Source organism: Haemaphysalis longicornis, unplaced genomic scaffold (assembly GCF_048455015.1).
Source record: "Haemaphysalis longicornis isolate Haplotype H1 unplaced genomic scaffold, Haemaphysalis longicornis Haplotype H1 scaffold_16, whole genome shotgun sequence".
Classification (NCBI taxonomy): Eukaryota; Metazoa; Arthropoda; class Arachnida; order Ixodida; family Ixodidae; genus Haemaphysalis; species Haemaphysalis longicornis.
Window position 1 is genome coordinate 12,991,777 of NW_027526266.1, and position 23,005 is coordinate 13,014,781.

A 23,005-nucleotide genomic window follows, 5' to 3' on the forward strand; every position below is an offset into this window, starting at 1 on the left:
TTGCTGTTTGTGCAGGTAAAACATTCCTAGTTGTATTGCAGAATTTATTTCGGCTTTTTGTCTCGCCGCACTGGTTGCTCGGTTAATGTTTTCGTGATAATTGTCTCGTCGTTCTTTTGATTCCCGGATGTCTCAATTGGCACCCACCTGTGACTGCTCAATGACTCAAACGAGGCATGGGAAGTATAGCGGCTGGATAATACTCATAATTTTGGAGAGTGTAAATATAATTATAACGTTATTACTAATGATACTGTTAATATTTTACTCCACATTGGTTCAATTGCGAAAACGTCACATCAACGTTAACTCCCTAAGGAACATAGGAGCTTGCGTAGTAACCAGCTCGGCACGAAGTGTCGTGGTGCATGAAAATAGGGATTCTGGTTCTACCCTCGTACTTATTTCAGTCGCAGATATCCTCCATGACGTCATAAAGCAGCAAGCGGCACTGCACGGTGATGTCCTTCATGAACTGTTGAGGCGCTCTCCTGGTTCTTCCATCGCTCCACGCATCGCAGGAAAACAGGCAATTGAGATTTTACACTATCCAATATCGTTCGTTTTTAAAGAATCGAGTGCTAAAATAATCCGACACAGTTGGCATGGTGGAAAGAACAGTGATACGAGCGCTGACCATTGCGACCCCTTGATGTGACTGAATAAATGTGTGAGGTTTTGCACTTGAGACAACAATTTATTTTGGAATGATTTACTACTTCTCTGTTTCTTTGATCACTTCAAGACAGACCAACAGCACCTGTATCGTCTGGAGTGCCTGTGCCGTGTTTGAGTGCTCTTTTCCGTAAAAAAATCAATTCGACCTGCCCATCATAATTGCTTACAAACCACTGGAAATAGCGAAAAATCGATCGTGGATTACGTTTTGCGCAGCACTCAGTGGCGTACGCACGAGTTTATTTTGAGATAAGGAGTAACCATGGAAAAATTGTTACATATATATAAAACAACTAAAAGAAAAAGAGGAACACCAACAGTAGTTGCAAGGTTTGTGCTTATTTTGGGGGGGAAAAAATAGGGGACACATCCATGCCATCCACCTGAGCCAGAAGATGTTTTTCGGGTCAAAATGGACGATGCCAACATCCACTTCACCACACAATCCTGCTTAGCACTTTTGCCTTAATTTTTACTTCAGATATTTCGAGCCCTGTTGAGGTGCCACCTTGAGAGCATATCGTCGGGGACTGCGGGTTCCTTGGTAACCGTTATTGCTTTCGCTAATGTGGGGCGATGCCTCGCAGTTCGGCACTCAGTTTCCTGTATACGTATGGCTTTCTTCAGCATGACTGCAAGAAATATTTTGACAGTAGGCAGGATGCGAGAACAGACACAAACTTCATTGATCTCAAACTCATTTGCATGCATCATATCTTGCAGAAGAATACGCTGCGCCGCCACGCCCACAAAAAACTCACCAATGCAACCAGCATAGTAAATTGCACGTTGTCATCATGCAAGTATAGCAAAATGAGGGCTCACATTTTCTGACTAGTCACAAAATCGACACTAATGGCACAGATTTGCCGAGCAGGCGCGCTCGTGATAATGCATCTACACTAGCATGTGCTGCGGGTTATTCCTGGGCATTTATTTAACCCGCACTAAGGACGGGGTGAATAATAGAAAAGCCCCATTTACAACCACTGAGTCTACACTAGGCCGGCATTTCAGATGCACTACTGATGAACGATATGAATATATTGCAACCTCCTAAGGGTATGTAGCCATCGAGAAATTATCATACTGACTCTGCGCTGCATTGAAAACTTGTTGAGGGAGCACCCCCAAAATATGAAAAAGTTCATATCGCCCATCTTTTCTCCTACTGCCTAAAGAGCATGCGTGAGCCGATATATTGCAATTCCCAAATTCTAGGCGGAAGCCAAGCCAAACGGGCCGTCATTAGTTGAAGGCTTATGACAAACGCTAAAGAAACTGCTTGTGCCAGTCACACGTCCATCTCCCTTTGCGAGTGTTATATAAGATGGTTTGGTACCGCCCATATCTTGTACGAAAAGTGGTCTTGTGAGTCGTCCGCACAGGTCGTCTCGCTATCATGATATCTATTTCTTGCACCTCATTGAAATAAAACAGTTTACAGTACGGTTTGTACTGTCGCATTTGTTGTGTTCGGTTTTTTAGCGGTTAAGCGATTTCGTCCGGTACTCAAGCTTGTATGTCTCCATTGATAGCGAATGCCTACACCCTAAAGCGTTAGAGATAGTCTTACATTGGAATATCCCAGAAAGTTACAGAGAACACAAGCACCCAGCCAGCAGATTTGGTAGGCACGCGAGATTACATCTGAAGACGTGGATTCGGCCCCCCTTCTGGACGCATGTTTTTCTTCACCTGTTTACTCTATAAAATTTAAAAATTGTTACCTTCACTACCCGTAGTTAAAAAAAGACAAACACTCCCCTATGCCTCTCTCGGAATTATAGATTTCTGACGATTCCTTCTGAATTTCCCCGACAAGTCCTTCATTCCTTACCATATTATTCTGGAAAGCACAGCGAGGGCCTTAGTTGTGGCTGCGTTGATGCCGAAGGTAACATAAGAGGGTTTCTCATTCGTCGACTTGTCATGAACGGCTGTACACGCAGGCGTCACGGCCCAGGGGTTAAAAACACGGCCCTTTTCACCCCTTCCCTTGTTGTCAGAGTGGAACTGGCTACCACCCTCAAGTATTAGAGATAGTTGTTCTAAATATAAATACCCTGGAAACTGACGGGAAACACAGCCTCCCGGATCGGAGAATTGGTAAAGCATTCAACAATAAAACCAAGCGCGTGTTCGGTCCGCACTCAAGATGCGTATTTTGGTAGTTTCCAGTGCAACTCGAAACTACTTTTTCGCTGCTTTTATGTGCACCTTTCTTTCTTCTCATGCTCTTGCATGTTTATTTCACGTTATTTTAAAATTATCTTTCACTTTATATTTCAACACATGTAAATCGTCAGATGCGTGTCATATACGTGCATTTACTGATCTTTTTTGCGGACTTTCTTTTTATTACCCCTAAGGGATCTTGACAGGTGAGAAGCACCTAACTTTTGGGTTGACTTTTTTTCCCTGGTACCTCATTGTTATGGATACGAATCTCTTTACCAGTGTATCGAACAGTTCAAGAAGAGGATAAGACAAAATCGATGTAATGTATCTACCCCTGGTTGAAAACAAAAAAAGCAAAGAACCACGAATGTAGAAATCAGTGAGATTGTACACCCAGTGCGTCTGAGACACACCCATACAATAAAGCAGAAGGTGAAGCTGAAGGGTAATATACGTGAAGGGGTGAACTTAACTGCGTCGGTGCAGCCGTCAAAAACTATTGCCTCGGATGAACTGCACAGCAACGACAAAGCATTCCACCCCAAAATTGTGCGAGTTTGAGGGAAGAAACTATGTTTGAATTACTTCTTTGAGGCAATTATTGGTGTAAGATTACTATTGTCGCGGCTCAGCGGGGACGAGGGCCTCAAAAAGGGGAATCAGGGATCACTGCGTGAGTTATATGGCAAATCTACGGCAGAATGTAAATCTTGTATAGGCTCTATGTACGCAAGGGTAAACATAGGAAGAACAGAGCATGGGTGGGCAAAACCTATTGTCCGCAACGGCGGCATTGAAATTGAATCACTCGCCTGTTGACGGATTCGATTTTGTTAATTCAGAACTGCTTGTGTGGTTTCCATACGGGTGAGGCGTATTCTATATTTGAGTGGACTATCGTCTTGTAAAACAGCAATTTGGTACATTTGGTAGCTTTCGCTAACGTACGTCCTAAATAACGAAGGTTTTTTATGGCTTTAACTATATTGTAGCACATGCCTTTCATCCATCAAAGTTTGTTGTTAAAGATAACATGAAGATACTTTTAATTGTTTAGCGTATAGAGAGAGTAGCTGTTGAGCGAGTAGCAGAAGTGCATAGGGGCTATGCCTGTACTGAAGGTTACGATTATTGTCTTATTATGTTAATGTTTCGCCGCCACCTGTTTCACCACGAACACAAGACAGCAAAATATATGTTTTTGGAAATTTGGCGATTGTTTTGGTAGCTGATTACCTGATAATAGACGCAGTTGTTTGATTAAATTGTATACTGCATCTAACGCTACCTTGAAGGTGATTCGTCAGTAGTACAAGCAGCGGTCGAAGAACATAGCCTGGTGGAACCCACAGAGGAGGCAGCGTACTAAAAGACTCAGAGGAATAAAACAGAATTAAAACGGAAGGAATGTTAGAAGTTCATCCAACGAAGGATGGGTTTCTCAGTATTGCACTTTACTTACGCAGTAATTTAGAATATATAGCAGTATGAAATGCTTTTGAAAGGTCTAAATATATAGCATCTACAGTATATGGCTATCTACATCTACAGCATCTACAGTATATGTAAAAGCTCGGCGGAAACTATGCTGCACTTTTGAAAGCACGGTATTTGATTCAAGGCACTCCATTATATGTTTAATATTTGTGTTCGAGGAGCTTACTTGAGTGTACGGTTATATACATGGGCCTGTAGTTCGAAAGAGTGTGTGATCGCCCACTTGAAAAAACGGCAATACCTTTGTCAGTTTTCATACTGTAGGTACAATGCCAGTGGAGAGCGATTTTCGAAAAATGGTAGTGGGATAACGCGATGCGCAAAGTATGTAGGTTACGAAAGATCGACTCGACATATTGCCGGGTCTCGCCCATTATTCTGTAAATAAAGATTCGGATCCCTTGTCTACTTCTATAAAGGCCCAACCACAAGCACGCGTAAAACCGACGTACTCGCGCAACGACGTAAACCGGCGTAAGCGCGTAAGGAACCGGCGTACTCCGGCGTACGCCGAATGTATTGGTACGCGCTTGTTACTCCCAAGTCAGAGCCCGCCAGACATCTACGCAAACTTTCGGGCGCACGGCGTTGACGTAGACCTTTGGCGGTGATGTTATCGGCGGTCAGGTCCCATAACAGGACAGCGAATTGGTAAATAAGGTAACTTCATTATTATATTGCGATAAAACGAAGTAATTTGTAAAATACGGAGACCAAACAACTGAACAAAACAAGCGAACCAACGAGCATTTATGGGAGCAGGGCAGTTTACGCCAAATGTAGCGGAGGGTTTTGTGCCTGCCAAATATGCATGCCAATCCTTAACGTTTTTTAATGTTGTCCCAAGAACTGTTTTAGTTATTTCTGTAATAAATATACGTATTTTTTGTGAGAATAGGCATTATTTTTTTTATTTGAGTTAAAATGTAGTTGAACTGGTCGCCACAAAGCTGAGTCCGGAGTAGTCGAGCCACGCTGCGCGGCGCATTGGTTTACGTGCGTGTTTCGGCGACATGTGGTTACTCGCCCTCTCCGACGTCGTCGGTCGGCGTAAAGACAGCGGCGTATGTCGCCACAGGCGTACGTCGTTGCGCGAGTACGTCGATTTCACACGTGCATGTGGCTGGGCCTTAACATCGGCAATGAAAGGATGGCAAGAAGCACTCAAAATTGAGAGAATAACGCAGTTATCGTGAGCAAACACTGAATTAAAACAGGCGTTCAACGCAATCTATATTATTTGGGAATCGGAGAATAATCGGTCTGCAGGAAAAAATCAGGTAAATGAAGTGTTGGTTGGTGAAACAGATTATCAGAATTAACGTGGGTTAGTCTTCCATAGCCCCTACTGCTTGACGTGAAAAAGAAACTTTTAGCCCTCTTAATTTTGCCATGCAGACGCTCATTGACCTCTAAAAAGCGATGAATCCGCTGAGAATTGTGGGGATCTTTCCGACGCCGTAAATGGTAAACTTTTTGTGATGCCTGCAAAAGGTCGCGGTTCACCCAAGAATGTTAAGTTTCTTTTTCTTTGTTTCAACAGAAACGAAGAGGTCAACGGAACATTCAACTACACTTGCAAAGTAATATATAAGAATATATACTTCGCTATGGAGGTTTACGCCATAAAAGTGATGAGTACTTCAAGCTAAATTACCCATAGTAGAGGCATCGTCAGTGCGATTGATGTCATGAAACGTTGTGAAGAGGGTACATGGTTAAGATAATGGAAAGAGAATTGATGCAAGAACACCTCTGTGGTCCAAGGTACCATCAGTTATATTGTCACGAAGCCAGAAATGACGCAGCTGCCTTCAAGGAAAAACAAGTTTATTTGACTGAATTTGTGCTCCCTTAACCACTAAAAAACTCCACAGGCGTCCAAGCAGCAGTCAACAAGTGACGTACGCAAGCGAGTGTCGGCGAATCGAACGCCGAGGCGTCTGCTCTGCGGCCATTCATCTTCGGGCGCGGGGTGTTTCTCCAACCGTCGAATTACATGAAACCCACATTGGATAAAGTAACACTATTCTAGGATAGTGGTGATTGGGCGGAACATTCTACCTATAAAATGGGATAATCCGTGCGGCATCAGCAAGAAAGAATGGAACATGCGCTTCTTACGGGACACAGATAACACAGCCTGGACCAGCCGGGCGTCACAAGCAAGAACATAAATAAACAAACCTATGCATTGTTCGCGGGAGTATCAAAGAAGATAGTCTATATGCGTCTTGAGTTTACAAAAAGCAGTTAAAGCATTGCATTCATTAAAGCAGGATCATCGACAACCTGAAAATGTTCGAGATTTAGGGAAAGGGAGAAAGGGAAGGTGCAGGAAGAATTTTTTATAGACATACAAGGGAGTACTTTTAATCAAACGGCATTAATTGAAAGCTGCAGCGTGGTTATCACCAAGGGTTCAGGTTCATTTTGCACCATAAACTGCGGTAGCCAAATTGATACCATATTTACTGGCCCTCCAGCGGAATGAAAACCTCGGATAGTTGGTAATATTGCTTTTCAACACCTACATAATGCGCAACACTAAAAAACGTGACACAAACGAAGGGAGCACAGAAAGACCCGCACTATACGAAAAAAATGATTAAGTTTGTATATTTTCAGTATTGGACGGTAGGAACAAAATGCCAGAAGTAATGTCACACGCGTTGAAAAAAGTTGGTTCAAGGTACAATGTTAAGCTTCTGTTGAACGCACAAAACAAAGTTTGCACCGTTTGTTCTTGCTCGATAAAATATTTTCCAGTGACCATCGCGCAGGCAGGAAGGAATGAATGAAACACGAAACGAGTCATGTCATGTGCAATGTTGGCTGTTTTTACGCGTGTCCACAGGCTTGCGGTAGCAAGTGCGTAGGACAAAATTCGCCAACTTGCGCCTCATAGGGCATGAACTGTCCTTGAAAGAGGCTCTGTGGTCACATCTCAGGGAGCATTGCAGGAAATCCCGGTATCGTGGTGGTTGCAGGCCTTTTTTCTAGTATACAAAAATTGTGTCCAGGGAATTAGCTGAGGCGTTCCAGATAAGCCCGAGAGGGGACGATTGTGTCACTCACGAACCTATTGCCTTACACGCGAAAAAGATTGCGTATCTTGGTAGGTATGGAGTTTCACACCCTGTGGCAGTCGTTGTAACTGTATTGATTTTGTTTTTGTAGAGTTTTATAGTTGTTTGTTGTTGTTGGGTTGTTCCCTACTGATTATTGGAGACGCATGCGTCGTATGGCCACTGAGAGGGTATATGTTCTTCGTCTTTTCTGATTAATCCTTCATTTGTGAGTAAGCGCTCGTCCTGTGTTCCCTTCGCTCGTGTCGCGTTTTTTTATTGCAGCGTTTCTTCAAAGTTTTGACGTGCATTTGATACCGTCATTCCTTCTGAATTACTGTGTGAAACATAGTACTGAAAATCTCCTCATGTTCAAGGGATTTATAATTTTTTTTCCAACACACGCAAACTGTCTCTTAACTTTGCTGAATATTCTACTGCGGATGTCCGTTGATGGTTTCCTTATAATCTAGCTCATCCCTTGGACCGCTGATTTTTTCTTTGTAATAATGACCCAAGGATTGATGTAACGTTCAGTACACAACTTTAAGCAGACGACTACGCTTTATATAGGGTCATAGGCTCACAAAACGATCACCCAGTTTTCAACGAATCTTTTGCTAGCTTTTATTCCTGGCGCTGCTGACGCAAATTAAGACGCATAAGACCAATATCTTAACCTTCAGTACAAGTTTTTCCTTTTTCAGTTCTTCTAGTGCTTTAACAACTGCTGTCTGTCTAGGGTAAACTATTAGAAGTATCTTCGTGTTATATTTGACGCAAACTATCATGAGCTAAACAACTATACTAGATCCGAGATCTAGCTGTAAAACCACCTCGTTATATAAGAAACTGGTTAGCTAGAACATTTAAAGGTACGTAATTGATGATGTAGAAGACAATTCTGCTCTATTATCGAATACGCCTCACCCTTGTGGCACCCGCACAAGCAGCTCGAAATATTTAAAATCGAATCTCTCAAAACAAGATCTATCAAAACAAGAACCAGTCACTCAATCTCTAGAATCAAGTGCCATACATTATCAATGAATAGTTCATTCTTTCCTCACGCAATACCAATTTGGAATTCCCTACCCAATGACATAGCTTCATGCCCTAACCGAAAATTATTTCGCAAAAAACTTGAAACGGCGAACCTTTCAGCCTTCACATGATACCCCTGCCGAATCGATTGTAAAAATTCTGTTGTCACGTTCTCTCGTTTTTTTCTCTCGCTCTCTCTCTCTCTCTCTCGTATTTATGTTTACAATAGTTTCGCTATTCCTAACTGATGTTGCTTTTTATTGTAGTCTTGGTGTTGTTATTTTCGGTGTATGTATTCTTATACCTTGGCGCCAGCCCCCCCCCCCTTAAGTAATGCCTTCGGGCCTTTAAAGGGACACTGAAGTGATTTTTAAACAATGCGGGATTACGAGTGCAAATTGTAGTCCGCAGTCCCTAGGCCCTGTTTATAGAAAATAGAATAGAAATAGAAATAGAAATATAGAAAAAACAAAGGGATTTTGGTTTGGTGAATGGGGTGCGAAACCGTCCTTATTTGGTGGCATTACTTGGGATAACGACGCACTTCAATACCTAGGTGTACCTTTGCACCAAATACGAAACACCGGGCCTCATTGGTCATTGGCACTCCAAAAAGTCAAGCGAGCCTCTCAGGCATGGATGGGGCGAGAACTTTCTGTGTTTGCGCGTGCGCACGTTTGTAATGTCTTCTTTGTCGCAAAGCTTGTTTATGTGCTGCAAGTACTCCACTGTGCGCGTTCTAAAGTACAAGCTCTACATAGAGTTTTTGCAGCATTTGTGTGGGGCTCCCAATGGGAACCTATGCGTAGGGACAATTTGTTTCTTCCATTAGTGTCTGGGGGTGCTGGGCTGATACATTTGTTTGTACACCAGCTTGTATCTCGGTTTTTCTTCTATAAGGTGACGCATCATCCACTTCTGCTCAACGTTATTCAACAGCGCATAAGTTTTCATTTACCGTTTTTGCTTGTCTCCACTGGTGAAGTCAGTACGAAGCCGCCTAGGGGGTTTTTAAAGGAGGTGGTTGACACCTTCAATTTCCTTGCTGCGAGGTTTTCCCTGCAATATCTGTTTACCCTTTCCAGGAAGGCTTTGACGAACACTTTATTAGAGAATCTGTTCCCAGTGCCGGTTTATCGCCAGCCTTACATTGGCCACCATAACGACAGTGTTTTGAAGCGGGTCACACGTATGTGTCTTCCTCCAAATGCAAAAACGTTTTTCTTTAAGCTGCATACATCAACACTCCCAGTGAAAACATGGTTGCGCGAGAAAGGAGTGTCTATTCCTTGGTCTGGCAATTGCCGTTTATGCAATCAACCTGAAACCATTGATCATTGTTTTGTTTTGTGCCCGGATGGGGTGTTTTTCTGGGATGTGTTGCAACGAACTCTTAAAAAGGACATGGACATTACCCCTTATACAATTCGGTTCTTGCCTTTTAGAGATGTTACTCGAGTGCGCTTTGATATGTTTGTTGTGATCGGATTGTATAGCTTGTGGAAGTGCCGCATGACGGACAGGCACGCGGAACCCCCTCGCCCAATGAAGTCCATTTTTCGGGAGCAAACTGCGTTGGTGCGGAGCATTTCTGCGGCGCAAAGTGACCCACCAGAATGGCTGCATCTGTTGGACGCGTGCGTCTGTTTGCCAGAGTTTTAACGGACGGCTTATTTTAGCTGCAGTGATGTGCATCTTCTTGGATGACTCCTAACTTTTGTAGGCTGTATTAAGGGCAGTTTTCCATGCAGTAAAGAAAAAAAAATCTCGCCCGTGGCCCTGTGGTTTGGTGCGCTAGGTACATCATCGCAAGTGTTTTGCCCGTCACAAGTTCGAATCCCTGCGGGCACAAGCTTTTTTTTTATAAGGTAACTTTTTCGTTTTTTGCGGATGTTTTCTATACTGAATGCGCCTTTTTTTGGGCCCCAATGTTCACTGCTCTACGAACTAGTCCGCAGAACTCGCGCAGCCTGGCACTGGCGCGCTAGCGAGTTCTCGTTGGCATGTTGTTGCCATAAGCACCGAGTGCTTGCGGGCAGTGGGCACAGGCCAGAATCAACCGACCCTTGGCTTTGTGCGAACACGTTTTTACGATACAGGCATGAGTGAGGCAAGCTCCAAATATGGGGAAAAAGCGCATGCAGTTGTGCGTCTGCGGGGACGCGGAGGGCGTTTCATGCACGCGTAGGCCTCGGCTAGTGAATGTTACGATTTCAAGCCATCCTGGGAGGCTTATCTTATGCATTTTACAGCCGACAACATGGCAGAAGCGCGGTACTACGATGACTGGGATATTGAGAATGCCCATGCAACGACGCCATGGGATGTCAAACATGTTGTTTTACAGAACCGAAACCGAAACCGAAACTTGTTTGATTGCTAACCTTGGGCATCGTCCAATCACGGTGCCCCCTCCTCTCAACGTCACAGCTTAGTTGGTGCGGCCGCCGCAAACCGCGCATGGTAGTTTTTCTTCTTTCGCGCTTTGTAAAATAATTACCGATTTGTCAACCGGATAAACGATGAAAAGTGTGCTAATTTGAGCCAGTCTATGCAGTGCAAGCAAAAACGGGAGCTTGACAAATTCACTTCAGTGTTCCTTTAAGGAGCAAATAAATGAAATGAAATGAAATGAAATGAAATGAAATGTTTGGAGTTATACGCGGTTGATACGGCAGATATTTTTCGGCCACCCTTGCACTTTTGTTGCTAAATCTATCCTTGCTTACCACGCGTAAGCGCATATAGTCGCTGAAACCTCTACATCCTGTCGAATATTCGCCATATCACTCACTCCTTAATCACGTTTTGATGCCCACATCCTCGCGGAGACATCACAATCGCAGTGTCACACCAATATTGGCCTCAACTCACAATTCAAAGTTTTTTCTTTCGCACAATATAGGAGTGGAATGCTTTGCCTGGTACTGTTCGTGCACTGCCGCAGCAAAATTTTTTGACAAGCGCGCAGACGCACTAGTGCTAACCCCCTCTTATGTTTTTACGTCCGACTTCATTCTGTGCATGGTGTCTCTGAAACTGTCTACTGGTTGTTCATTGTGGTTGTTTGCTTTTTTTCAATAATTTGACATTTATCGCTTTTTTCAGACGGGCGTAGGTAAAAACATTAATTGTGCATTATCATTTTTCTGCATTGTACAGAATATTGTACACCCACTTCTGCTATACCCTTATGCAAAGGTGTACTTTCTTGTAATAAATAAATAAATCAATAAACAAATAAAAACCAAAAATAAATATAATAGAAATAAGTAAACGAATCAATCAATCACTAAATAAAAATTAAATAAATAAATAAACTATCAATTAAAAACCTACACCATCTTCCCATGGGGAATCCTGCTGAATATGGGAAGCATCATGGGGGTTCCGTGTGGTTCCATTGTGTTGCCGTTAGGGTGAGTGATCTGGTGTTTAGTAGCGCCAGAGGAAATGCCACGTCCGGGCCCACACCGGTTGCAAAGGTACTGTTGTGTGAATGTTAGTAGGCGGTGGTTCTCGAGGCGCCGAAGCTCGTCCATCATGTTCTCGTCGATGTTGTCGTCTCTGTGGTAGAATCGGTAATCTCCGTCAGCGTTGGTGAGGTAAAGGTTGTTGACGTTGGTGCACCGGCTGAGAGTACGTACACGTCCTCCCCTTCAGAGCTTTGTCTTCTTCTCGTTCTCCTTCTTCAGAGGTTCCTCTACGGGAAGATGATGACGGTGGTTGAACGCGAAGCTATGTCGTGATGGATTAGCAATATACACAATGTACTCTTCGCAGTTTTGTTTTCTTCTCCTTCTCCTTCTTCAGCGGTTCACCTACGGGAAGATGACGACGGTCGCTGAACGCGAAGCTATCTTGTGATGGATTCCGTGGTTGGCCAATCCCTAGGGCCATCCTGCCACAATCATCATCAGATGCGCTGCGGGCGGGGTATGGACAACTGACATGACCCGGAGAAAGAGATGCTTCCCATCTAAGAGTTGGTGAGGTAAAGGTTGTTGACGTTGGTGTACCGGCTGAGAGCAACGTACACGCCCTCCTCTTCGCACCTTTGTATTCTTTTTCAGCAGTTCCCCTACGAGAAGATGACAACGGTGGTTGAACCCGCAGCTATCTCGTGATGGATTTTTTGGTTGGCCGATCCCTAGGGGCATCCTGCCACCATCATCATCAGAGGCGCTGCGGACGGCTTACTGACGAGTGACATCCCCTCGAGCAGGAGATGCTCCGCATTTAAAATATAAATGAATTTGCCCTCAGTATAGCTGTAACCAACCCGCTACCGGCCGGCGAAGTGGCTGTGGCTGTGCCCAATCGCGCGCTGTGCCCAAGCGCGCGCGATCTTAAGGCCGCCATGTTCATTCTTCTTTAAATAGGTCGCTTCACCCCATTTCATCCTTCGTCTCATCTGCGTCCTCCCGCCTCGTAAGAATATAATATATATATATATATAAATATATATATATATATAAATATATATATATATATATATATATATATATATATATATATATATATATATATATATATATATATATATATATATATATATATATATATATATATATATGAATATATATATATGAATATATATATATATATACATATATAAATATATACAAATACATATATATATATATATATATATATATATATATATAGATATATATATATATATATATATAAGACAGAAAATAAGGGTTGGCAGTCAAGAAAACCTCGGAGAGCAAAGGGGAGGTTGTGGTGGGTCATAGAAAGAGATGAAGAATTTTTTGAGTCGAAAAGAAAGTGGTGAAAAAATGCCCGCCGGGTGGGATCCGAACCCACGGCCTCCAGAATACCGGTCTGGTGCGATAACCACTACGCTACCGGCGGGGCTGTTTCCCCAGCACTTTCTCGGGTATTTATGTTAAGGTATTTTTGTTTCCTGTACTTGGGGGTCACCACTTATTTTGTGTCTTATTTTCACGAAGCCCCTCATTTCCCATTTTCTGATTCGCTATATATATATATATATATATATATATATATATATATATAGATCTTTCGTCTCCTGTGAAGGATACTGGTAAACTTTCACAGGAGACGAAAGATCTAATCAGGAAACGGCAAACCATGAGAATCTCCACCGCAGCTGACAGAATAGAACTAGCGGAGCTTTCAAAGTTAATCAATAAGCGTACGACAGCTGAGATATGGAAGTATAATATGGAGAGGATCGAATACGCTGTAAAGAACAGAGGTAGCCTGAAAGCAGTGAAGAGACGTCTTGGCGTGGGGAAAATCAGATGTATGCACTTAAGGATAAGCAAGGCAATGTCATCACAAATAGGGATAAAAGAGTCACAGTGGCCGAGGAGTTCTATACGGATCTGTACAGTAGCCGGGACATACAGGATAATGCCGAACGAGACAGTACTTCAGAGGAGATAGACATCCCACAAGCAACGACCGAAGAAGTAAGGAAGGCTTTGAAAGAAATGAAAGGGGGCAAAACACCTGGTGAGGATCAGATAACAGCAGACCTCTTGAAGGATGGTGCCGAAACTGTACTTGAAAAACTGGCAAACCTGTATACGCAATCCCTAATGACCGCAATGGTACCGGAATCTTGGAAGAACGCGAACATCATCCTAATCCATAAGAAAGGGCACATGAAGGACTTGAAAAATTACAGGCCGATCAGCTTACTGTCAGTCGTTTACAAGGTATTTACCAAGGTAATCGTTACCCGAATCTCTGCAACCTTAGATTTCAGTCAACCTAAAGAACAAGTAGGGTTCCGTAAAGGTTATTCAACAATGGACCATATTCACACGATCAATCAGGTGATAGAGAAGTACGCTGAGTATACTGAACCCCTATATATAGCCTTCATAGATTATGAGAAAGCATACTCAGCCGAAACCCTAGCAGTCATTCAGGCATTACGGAATCAGGGGTAGATGAGCTTTATGGAAGAATACTAGAGGATATATACAATGGGTCTACAGCTACCATCATCCTCGATAGGGAGAGCAGTAAAATACCTATAAGGAAGGGTGTCAGACAAGCAGACATAATCTCTCCAATGTTATACACAGCATGCTTACAAGAAGTATTCAGAACGTTGGATTGGGAACAGGTGGGAGTAAGGGTTAATGGAGAATACCTCAGTAACCTCAGATTTGCTGATGACGTTGCCTTGCTAAGTAACTCGGGGGACGAATTGCAAAGCATACTTTCCGCACTGGGCGAACAGAGTAGAACAGTGGGCCTGAAAATTAATATGCAGAAAACTAAAGTAATGACCAATAACCTCGGAACAGCACAGCAGTTTGAGATAGGTGGCGAGGCAGTGAAGTGGTATGCGAATATATCTACTTAGGCCAAGTTGTGACCCCAGATCCCAACCATGAGGTAGAGATAATTAGAAGGATCAGAATGGGGTGGGGTGCATATGGCAGACATTCTCAGATAATGAATAGCAGCCTACCATTGTCTCTGAAGAAGAAAGTGTATGACAGCTGCATCTTACCGGTACTCACCTACGGGGCAGAAACTTGGAGGCTCACTAAGAGGGTTCAACTTAAACTGAGAACGGCTCAGCGGGCAATGGAGCGGAAAATGATAGGTGTAACCTTAAGGGACAAGAAGAGAGCGGAGTGGGTCAGGGAGCAAACTGGTGTTAAAGACCTATTAGTAGAAATTAAGAAGTGGACATGGGCAGGGCATGTTGTGCGAAGGCACGTTAACCGCTGGTCATTAAGGGTAACAGAGTGGACCCTAGAGAATGCAAGCGCTGCAGGGGGCGACAGAAAGTTGGATGGGCAGATGAGATCAAGAAGCTTGCGGGGATAAATTGGTCACAGTTGGAACAGGACGAGGTAATTGGAGAATAATGGGAGAGGCCTTTGCCCTGCAGTGGGCGTAGGTAGGCTGATGATGATATATATATATATATATATATATATATCGCACCAGACCGGTATTCTGGAGGTCGTGGGTTCGGATCCCACCTGGCGGGCATTTTTTCTTCACTTTCTTTCTTTCTTTCCAAATTCTTAATCTGTTTCACTGATCTACCACATCCTCCCCTTTGCTTTCCGAGGTTTTCTCGACTGCCAACCCTTATTTCTATATATATATATATATATATATATATATATATATATATATATATATATATATATATATATATATATATATATATATATATATATATAGGGAGTAGTAGAACTTTGAAGATGGTAGAGAACACAAGAGAAGAAAAACTTCGAACAAGGTAAAAGCACGATTGTGGCCTACGTTTCAGCAAAGAGAACTTGCTTTCCTCAGGGCAATCTCTCGCCTGGCAGGCAGGGTTTATATAGGGGTAGGACCCCAGGTGAAAGGAGAGGGAAAGATGGAAGGGAATTTGAGCAAGCTGATTGGTTTCGGAGTGTGTCGGGGGAGAGATTGAGGGGCCAAGAAGGTTGTCTAGTTTAAGCCGCGAAGTAGGTCACACGGAAGTCAGCTGGTGGTTGATATTCGTGGAATTTTTGGACAGAAAGGATGAGAGGGTGCTTATTGACCCGCCGCGGGGTATAGGAAAAGGATCTCAGAACCGCCGGAAGCAGACCAGGCGGTGAGGGTGGGGTCCTTATCAGAAACTATCTGCAAGCCTCAGGTCAAAAGAAAAGATAGAGACGGGGGAAAACTAACTAGGTCAAGAAAAAAATAAAAAAGGAGAAAAAAACAGGGAGGGAAACCACCTAGACCCACACACAAAAGAAAAAGCAATGGCCCGGCAACTGAAATGGCACGTGTCACCCACGGCAACATTCCTGGTACAGGCCTGTCCTGAAACTCAAAAACGAAAAGATAAAGTTAGAGTGACATACGGGGCACGAGACCACGCGGAGTAAAAAAAAAAAAGGAGAAATTAAATAAATAAAATTGAATTCCAAAAGCAAAGGTTGGAGGCATGAGGGCGAGTATTAAGCTAGACACTAAGGAAAGAAAAAAAAAAGGAAAAAAAAAATTAGGTGACCAGGTACAGAGCAGAGTGAACGGTCATAGTCTTTGGATGAGGTATATGCACGAAAATGCCTAATGCTGTATTCCCGGTGAATATCGCAAGGATTCCAAGTTGCCCTTAGACGCATTAATTCCAGCAGGTTCCATGGAGTTGAATTTGTGAATTAAGTAGGATTCTCGGTATTTCCTGTCCCTAGGGGACTTAAAATTTGACTGAAGTATATATACCTTAAGGTCATCAAAATTGTGGCCTGGTTGGTTGAAATGCTGCGCTACAGCTATGGAGGATTTGCTAAGAGTATCTGCCCGGTGACCATTAAGTCGTAGGCTCATAGGTTGGCTCGTTTCGCCTATATACTGTTTGTGGCACATTGAGCATTCCAACATATACACAATGTTGGATGAAGTGCACGTAAAACTTGAATTAATCTTGTGGACATAGTTACTGGCTGTGCTTTTTACAACGCAGTCTGTTTGCAGGTGCCGACAAGTCTTGCATCTGGGGCGGGAGCAGCTGGCTATGACTGGTTGCTTTGAAGGCCCTGTTTTAGCATGCACTAAAATATCTTTTAGATTCCTGTTTCTCCGGTAGGTAACCCTTGGTGCTTCCGGGAAAGTCTTTTTAAGTCGGTCATTACTGGCTAAAATGGGGTAGTACTTCCGCAGTATATTGTTTACGTTTGGGAGGGCGTTTGAAAATTTAGTTATTAGGGCAGGTGGCCTGCCGCTTTCGTTTTGCCGCTGTTTCTTGAGAACGTCATCCCTTTTGAGATTAGACACACGTTGGTACGCCTGGTCGAGCGAGCTTTCGGGGTGGTTCCTGTTCATAAGGGTGGCCTTTAGTTCATCTAGGTGCTCTACGTAGTCACTGTCATCACTGCATACTCTTCTAAGCCTGGTGGCTTGTCCTACAAAGATCCCTTGTTTGCAGTGTCTGGGGTGATGGCTTTTATAATCTAGGTACTGCTGCCTGTCTGTTGGCTTTCTAAAAAGCGTGGTTTTAAGTTTACCGTTGTCTAGAATGACGGTAGTATCTAGGAAGTTCACTTCTTTTTCAGAATACTGGCAGGAGAATTTAATAGTCGGATGCGAAGAATTGAGATGGGATATAAACGTTTCTAGAGTCGCGCGACCGTGTTCCCAAATCATAAAGATGTCGTCTATGTAGCGGAGGTAAACCTGAGGTTTATGCGGAAAAGAGCTTAATAGGGTAGCTTCAAGTTGCCCCATGAAAATGTTGGCATAGGTCGGTGCGAATGGAGTACCCATGCTAGTTCCAAAAACTTGCAAAAAGTAAGAAGAGTCAAATTCAAAATAATTGAGAGTTAGAACTAGTTTTAACAAAGTTATGTACACTTCTGGTGCATGTTGGTGCGGGTTAACTGATAGAGATTTTGAAATCGCTTCAATTCCTTCGGCGAACGGAATGTTTGTATACAATGCAGCAACGTCAAGAGTAACAAGGAGGGTTCCACTGGGTAGGTGCCCGCCCACATTTATCTCTTCTATTATGCGGAGGAAGTGGGGGGTGTCCTGAACGAATGAAGGAAGAAGAGCCGGAATGTCAGATAGGTGATGATTCAGAAACAGAGATAGTGCTTCGGTTGGGGTATTGTTATTCGAAACTATGGGTCTGCCAGGAATGTCGGCAGTGAACAATAAGTCTACGGGGACTTTATGGACTTTTGGGAGGAGGTAAAAACGTCCTGCATGCTTATTATTCGGTTTCATGAAATTTAAGTCAGTAGTCGTTATTAATTCTCTAGATCGTAGATCTGTGAGGGTCTGAAGGATTTTTAGGCTGTATTCCTGGCTGGGATCGTTATCTAAGGGCTTGTAGTGGCAAGGGTTATTGAGCTGCCTATAAGCTTCATCTTTGTATTTTCCCATAGGCAAAACAACTACACTCCCACCTTTGTCGGCTGGCTTTATGACTATGTCGGTTCTGGCTGATAGGCAATTCAGGGTAACTTCTTCCGACGGAGTTAGGTTCTTGCGCTTGTTTGATCGCTTAGTTGTTGCCAAAATTTCTCTTGATACTGATTTTAAGTACAGATCCAATTCTGGAGATTGATCTAAATCTGGAGTCCAAGTGCTAGGAGGGTGGAGGGTGCGTTCGTTAATGTCAGGTTGGTCCTGCTTCTCCGAAAAAAACTCGCTTAGTCTCATTCTCCGAGAAAATTCAGTGAGATCTTTGTGTAACTCGTACTCATTCACACTGTTATTTGTGGGACAGAAAGTTAGACCTCGTTCTAGGATACCTTTTTCGTCGGCCGTTAGTGTTTTGGAAATGTCAATAACGTTGCTGGGGCAGGTAGCGAGAGAGCTAGTTTTTTCTATAGGATTATTGGCTGGGGGAGGAGGTTCTATTAAAGCGATCTCTGTATCGAGGGGGGACATTACATGACCTAGTGCTTCATAGTCGCGGCTGTTGAGAGGCTGATCTCTTACAGTACATGCTGCATTTTGCGAGGGAAGTTGGTCACGCCGAAACTTAACCGCTTGCTTATTGCTAAGATCATTTTCCTTACGTTTTATGAAAATATTGAGATCTAGTTTCTCCTGCTCGGTTAGTGGAAGAGCTTCAATCTGGTCGTTGAAGAGGCTGCTTTGGCTAGTACAGTGTTCTCTAAGAATTTCTAGGAGGGAAAGAGAAGCATTATTCAGAATATCTTGCCACCTGGCAGGTAGTTCAGGAGGGAGCTCACCAAGGGCACATCTAACTTTTAGGCGGAGGCCTTTGGGGATCTTTTTGCTTTGGAGATACAAGGAGTACGTTTTTAGATGAAATCTGTAGTTGGTTTGTTTGCCGGCTAGTTTTCGAGCTTTGAGGAAAGAGCGGGATTTAGGGGTTGGAGCATACGGCCTACTCGGTGGTAGTCATTTGTGTTTGTTCCGAGCAGACCTCCGGGGTGACACTTTTTTGCTTGGAGTCAGTAGTTTAGGGGGGCTGCTAGGGGTGAGGTCCACATCGATGCCTGTTTGGGTGCCTGTTTGCGTTATACTGCGTGTTGGGGTCTGCGTGAACCATGAGCGTGTTGTCTTTGGTGGGTCGGGTTGTTGTTCGCTCACGTGCTGTACAGCTGGTGTTGCGGCCACGTCCACGGTTTGTGTGCTGGCGTCACATGTGATGTTCTTAGGTGGACATGGCATTTCGCTACCGTTGGGGGTGTTGGGTTGGTTCTGTTGTTCTGTGCTGGCCGGAGACGGGAGGTTGATACGTGAAGTTGGGAGCGTCACCTTAAATGTGTTCCTCAGCCTGTGCTTGATGTTTTCGGAAATCAGTCGGACGCCTCGAAAGTTAGGGTGTAGTCCGTCCTTGGCCAGGTGTCCTAGGGGGTCGTGGTGAATTTTTGCGTGGTGGATGATGTCAACGTTTCCTGTGTTGTGTCCAAGGTACATGAGGAAGTCGTTAAGCTTAGCTGACCTTTGTGAGTGAGCTAGAAGTCTGTGTGTCTGGGGTATGTCTGGCTTGTGTTTGTTTTCGATCCTGGGAAGTACTGTTGTCAGGGTAATCTTTGCTTTGGGCCTGTTGGTCTGAACATCGTGAACAAGAGTTTTCATGGCCTCGATGGTGCTTTCTGCGGTGTCGTTCTTTAAGTCGTTAGTGCCAAAGTGCAGAACGAAGTGAGTGATGTTGCGTGGGGCACTAGGTCATGTAGGTCATGTAATGTAGGTCAAGCACTAGGTCATGTAATGTCCCCCTCGATACAGAGATCGCTTTAATAGAACCTCCTCCCCCAGCCAATAATCCTATAGAAAAAACTAGCTCTCTCGCTACCTGCCCCAGCAACGTTATTGACATTTCCAAGACACTAACGGCCGACGAAAAAGGTATCCTAGAACGAGGTCTAACTTTCTGTCCCACAAATAACAGTGTGAATGAGTACGAGTTACACAAAGATCTCACTGAATTTTCTCGGAGAATGAGACTAAGCGAGTTTTTTTCGGAGAAGCAGGACCAACCTGACATTAACGAACGCACCCTCCACCCTCCTAGCACTTGGACTCCAGATTTAGATCAATCTCCAGAATTGGATCTGTACTTAAAATCAGTATCAAGAGAAATTTTGGCAACAACTAAGCGATCAAACAAGCGCAAGAACCTAACTCCGTCGGAAGAAGTTACCCTGAATTGCCTATCAGCCAGAACCGACATAGTCATAAAGCCAGCCGACAAAGGTGGGAGTGTAGTTGTTTTGCCTATGGGAAAATACAAAGATGAAGCTTATAGGCAGCTCAATAACCCTTGCCACTACAAGCCCTTAGATAACGATCCGAGCCAGGAATACAGCCTAAAAATCCTTCAGACCCTCACAGATCTACGATCTAGAGAATTAATAACGACTACTGACTTAAATTTCATGAAACCGAATAATAAGCATGCAGGACGTTTTTACCTCCTCCCAAAAGTCCATAAAGTCCCCGTAGACTTATTGTTCACTGCCGACATTCCTGGCAGACCCATAGTTTCGAATAACAATACCCCAACCGAAGCACTATCTCTGTTTCTGAATCATCACCTATCTGACATTCCGGCTCTTCTTCCTTCATTCGTTCAGGACACCCCCCACTTCCTCCGCATAATAGAAGAGATAAATGTGGGCGGGCACCTACCCAGTGGAACCCTCCTTGTTACTCTTGACGTTGCTGCATTGTATACAAACATTCCGTTCGCCGAAGGAATTGAAGCGATTTCAAAATCTCTATCAGTTAACCCGCACCAACATGCACCAGAAGTGTACATAACTTTGTTAAAACTAGTTCTAACTCTCAATTATTTTGAATTTGACTCTTCTTACTTTTTGCAAGTTTTTGGAACTAGCATGGGTACTCCATTCGCACCGACCTATGCCAACATTTTCATGGGGCAACTTGAAGCTACCCTATTAAGCTCTTTTCCGCATAAACCTCAGGTTTACCTCCGCTACATAGACGACATCTTTATGATTTGGGAACACGGTCGCGCGACTCTAGAAACGTTTATATCCCATCTCAATTCTTCGCATCCGACTATTAAATTCTCCTGCCAGTATTCTGAAAAAGAAGTGAACTTCCTAGATACTACCGTCATTCTAGACAACGGTAAACTTAAAACCACGCTTTTTAGAAAGCCAACAGACAGGCAGCAGTACCTAGATTATAAAAGCCATCACCCCAGACACTGCAAACAAGGGATCTTTGTAGGACAAGCCACCAGGCTTAGAAGAGTATGCAGTGATGACAGTGACTACGTAGAGCACCTAGATGAACTAAAGGCCACCCTTATGAACAGGAACCACCCCGAAAGCTCGCTCGACCAGGCGTACCAACGTGTGTCTAATCTCAAAAGGGATGACGTTCTCAAGAAACAGCGGCAAAACGAAAGCGGCAGGCCACCTGCCCTAATAACTAAATTTTCAAACGCCCTCCCAAACGTAAACAATATACTGCGGAAGTACTACCCCATTTTAGCCAGTAATGACCGACTTAAAAAGACTTTCCCGGAAGCACCAAGGGTTACCTACCGGAGAAACAGGAATCTAAAAGATATTTTAGTGCATGCTAAAACAGGGCCTTCAAAGCAACCAGTCATAGCCAGCTGCTCCCGCCCCAGATGCAAGACTTGTCGGCACCTGCAAACAGACTGCGTTGTAAAAAGCACAGCCAGTAACTATGTCCACAAGATTAATTCAAGTTTTACGTGCACTTCATCCAACATTGTGTATATGTTGGAATGCTCAATGTGCCACAAACAGTATATAGGCGAAACGAGCCAACCTATGAGCCTACGACTTAATGGTCACCGGGCAGATACTCTTAGCAAATCCTCCATAGCTGTAGCGCAGCATTTCAACCAACCAGGCCACAATTTTGATGACCTTAAGGTATATATACTTCAGTCAAATTTTAAGTCCCCTAGGGACAGGAAATACCGAGAATCCTACTTAATTCACAAATTCAACTCCATGGAACCTGCTGGAATTAATGCGTCTAAGGGCAACTTGGAATCCTTGCGATATTCACCGGGAATACAGCATTAGGCATTTTCGTGCATATACCTCATCCAAAGACTATGACCGTTCACTCTGCTCTGTACCTGGTCACCTAATTTTTTTTTTCCTTTTTTTTTTCTTTCCTTAGTGTCTAGCTTAATACTCGCCCTCATGCCTCCAACCTTTGCTTTTGGAATTCAATTTTATTTATTTAATTTCTCCTTTTTTTTTTTTACTCCGCGTGGTCTCGTGCCCCGTATGTCACTCTAACTTTATCTTTTCGTTTTTGAGTTTCAGGACAGGCCTGTACCAGGAATGTTGCCGTGGGTGACACGTGCCATTTCAGTTGCCGGGCCATTGCTTTTTCTTTTGTGTGTGGGTCTAGGTGGTTTCCCTCCCTGTTTTTTTCTCCTTTTTTATTTTTTTCTTGACCTAGTTAGTTTTCCCCCGTCTCTATCTTTTCTTTTGACCTGAGGCTTGCAGATAGTTTCTGATAAGGACCCCACCCTCACCGCCTGGTCTGCTTCCGGCGGTTCTGAGATCCTTTTCCTATACCCC

At 43.7% G+C, this 23,005-nt stretch overlaps 1 non-coding gene across 1 annotated transcript; it reads right to left on the minus strand.

Moving 5' to 3' along the window:
* Positions 1–13,276: 13,276 nt before the first annotated feature.
* Positions 13,277–13,349, minus strand: Trnat-ggu (transfer RNA threonine (anticodon GGU)). The gene has a single exon. It is a non-coding gene; the product is annotated as a tRNA-Thr (tRNA).
* Positions 13,350–23,005: the final 9,656 nt, after the last annotated feature.